Below are 3,773 nucleotides of genomic sequence, written 5' to 3' on the forward strand. Positions count from 1 at the left end.
GGATTTTTATTATGGAATAATGCAGAATGATGGAGTAAATTAGAATTTAGTTACAAATCAACTTCTACTGTAGACATGATTTCAAAAAACCACACAATGAGAAACCAAACAGGGAAAAATATAGCTCTTAAATAGTAATACTACTACAAATGCTGGAGAAAGTTTAAAAATATTAGCATATAATAGTAGTAGGACTATTACATCAGATTGATGAGTCTAATGTAACATTTCTATTTTAAAAGAGATATATTTTGAACAATAAAAAAATAATAAAATGTCTTACAGATGAGCTTTTTTAGTAGTATACCAAGTAAAACAAACCATCATGTATATTTAGCTAAAAAGGCTATGCCTACTCATGTTTAGACCCTGAACACAGTTTTCTTTAGCTCATTCCTAAGTATAAATTTCTGGGGAAATGTACTTTCTCTACAGATACAGGTTGTTTAAAGTGCATATCTATGACCAAAGTTAATGTGAATTCTGCATTTTTTCAAGTAATTGTATGCTAAAAAGTTGCTGTCTTCATAGGTGCAGTTTTCCTCAAGCTTAAAAAAAATTAAACATTGTATTTGCATGGATTATAGTGTGTAATTGTGTATTTTTGAGATTTGTGGTTCAACCTGCCCTTTGTAATTCAGCAAGCACTTTACTGATATGTCTCCTGATGTTTTCCTAGTCTACATGGAAAACCTGTGTATATATGCAGCTCTTTACTCTTCCTTCAAATGTGGTCCATAAGCCTTTGGTATGTACTGGTCATATATGGAACACAAAATGCATCATGGAATCTTGATCCAGGTCCTTGACTCCACTACAGTTGGACTATAGCAGCAGCCTCAACATCTGATGTTCAGCTGCTGCCCAGCTTCTTTGGCTGTTACTGACCAACCCAGCCAAGTCTCTGTTTTGTCCTCCTTATTGACATGTGTATTAGCACATGCAGCTTGTTACTCTGCTATATGATAATTTTCTTAATTGCTATGTTGCCTTGTTTACTAGTTCATTTATTGGTTTTGGTAGATGGCTTGTGAGTTCTACCAGTCACCTAACACCTGTCTGTGTCTCAGTGTTTTATCTGTATTTTCTACCAGTTAATTCTTAGTCCTCAGGTTTCTTGTACCTCAGGTCTTTCCCTCTTAGCCCATCTGTCTGTATTTATCCTCCCCCATTAACATTTGCCCAGGCCTTTGCTTTTTTTTCTCTATCCTAGCTGTCATTCCCATTTCTAATTATCTGATTCACTTTTTAAGCCTCATATCAATCATTTAGATCTCTTTCATTAGGAGGTCTTATTCTGTGGATTCTTCATACACAGGATGGTCAGAAATGACACTTTTCTGCCATGTGATTTTTCTGTCCCTTTTATCTTTTTACTGATTTGAAGCAGTTCATTCCCCAGCATGTCCTGGGGTGCATCAGGCACAGCATTGCCAGCCAGGCAGGGAAGGAAGGGGATTGTCCCACTCTGCTCTGCACTGGTGCAATCTCACCTTGAGTGCTGTGTGCAGTTTTGGTCACCACAATATAAAGAAATATTAGACTGTCCCATCCAAAGAAGGGACACGAGCGTGGTTAAGGGCCTTGTGCAGAAGCTGCAGAGGAGAAGCTGAGTTCACTTGGTCTGTTCAGCCTGGAGGAGACTGAGGGGAGACCTCACTTCAGTCTACAACTTCCTCATGAGGGGAAGAGGAGAGACAGAAACACAGACAGTCTTTTCTGTGGTGACCAGTGACAGGACCCATGGGAATGGCCTGAAGCTGTGCCAGGGTATATTTAGGTTGGATATTAGGAAAAGGTTTTTGATGCAGGAAGTGGTTGGGCACTTTGAACACGCTCCCCAGGAAGTGGTCACAGCACCAAGCCTGAGAAGAATTCAAGAAGCATTTGGACAATGCTGTCAGGTACATTGGATATACTTGTGGGTCCCTTCCAACTCAACATATTCCATGATTCTGTGAATCTGTGATTCTGTGTTTCTGTGATCTCACCCATGTTGATTGTTTTCTCTGGCATCACAAACTCTCATCCACCCACTCACCACCTTAAGCTATCTTGTTTGCTTCCTTAAACTGCTTTTCCCAGTTGCCTGAGAAATCTCTACAATGTTTGTGACTCTTAATTTCTCTCCTCCTTTACTACCATAGTCTCACTGAGCAAACATTTCCAACTAAAGTAGTCAGGCCAATTACCTCCTGCATCATTTCAGCCATGCTACTTTTTATTCTTCTCATGTTTCATGATTTTTTTTTTTTAACCCTCACGGGTTTTTCTCATTTCTAACATTTGTCATTTACTATGTCACATATGTCAAATTCCTCCTTTTTTCTGTGATATAAAATTTCTTTTTCTGCTCCTTCATTGGCTGTCTTTATACTTTTTCCATTACAATCCTGAAACATGCTGTATTCTTCTTGGATTCATATTTTTTCCTAAATTTCTTCCTCTTAGTCCATCTTATGGTGTTCTTTAAATAAATTGACCAGCCAGTGATTGCTAAATTTTGCATCATTGGAACAAAGCTGATGAATGACTCTTTCCTCTTCTTCTTGTCTCCCTGAAAAGAATCCAGACCTCTGCACAGGGTGTAACAATCAAGTTTTACAGCTTGCATATTCATGTTGTCATATGTTAATTACAGTGTTCAGTTCTCTCTTCTTCCGATTTATCACATTCACTTACGATTAACTTCAAATGGCGTTACAGATTAATTAGGTCAAGAATCATGCCTTCTTTTCTACTTTTTTTTTTTACTGGCCCAGCATAAAAGGCTGCACTTTTGCTTATAAATGTAAAGGTAATAGGTCTACTGCTTTTAGGGCTTCTTATGCTATTTGTGCTTCCCCAAATTACTCTCAGGAATTGTCCATGAATTTGTATAGGTTTAGGCTCTTTTCCAATAGGCAGTACACATGTTTCAAATCATGGATGCTGACTTATCCATGACCACTGGCCTCAGTGACAAAGAGTAGTTCCTGGCACATTTAATTTACTGGCATGGATGAAGTCTCTCTTGATCCTGGATGACTTTTAATTGCTACCTTTGCACAAAATAGTAGTTCTTCTAATAATTGCAATGATTTAGGCTGAGAGAAGATGAAATGGAATTTGTGGTATTATTTTCATAAACTGAGAATAAGTCTGACCATGAGTCATCTTAAATGACAAAGAAGTTTTGATCTATGTAGCACATGTAGCAGGTTTTTTCCAGAGAATGAAACATTATTACTTCTGCCTAGGTATTTGCATGCTTGTCATATATGGAGGACTGCTGCTAAAATGCCTTTTCTAGCACAGTCTTGACACATAAGCTAAAGTAATCAGAATTCTGTATCTGTCCTTGGAGGATATTTAAGCATCACAGGCAGTTGTGAGTATAGGTATTCATACTGAATGACAAAGGTATTATTTATTCATTTGACAAAGCTCAGCCCTATATCACCCTCCTGCCTGGGTTGTAGTTCTTGGACTGTAGATTTCTCAAAGAGGCACACGAAAGAAACTTGGCTTTGTGGGTTACAGCTCGTTATGTCTGTTGTCTGCTCTGGAATGTTTCAGTTTGGTAAGAGATAAGGAAATATGAGAAAGAAAAGATGTGTCAAAGGAAATTATTTGTGCCTTTAATACTCTTTTCTTCAGTTCTCTGCCCTAATATCTAACTTTCTCTCCACAGACAGATGTGTTGCCATGTACATTGCCCTTTTGACACCTCATTTCTCTCTTTCTGAAAACCTTTCTCTGAAAACCTTTCTGTAACTTAGGGTAGGTACTCT

The sequence above is a fragment of the Agelaius phoeniceus genome, chromosome 1 (assembly GCF_051311805.1).
Source record: "Agelaius phoeniceus isolate bAgePho1 chromosome 1, bAgePho1.hap1, whole genome shotgun sequence".
Taxonomy (NCBI): domain Eukaryota; kingdom Metazoa; phylum Chordata; class Aves; order Passeriformes; family Icteridae; genus Agelaius; species Agelaius phoeniceus.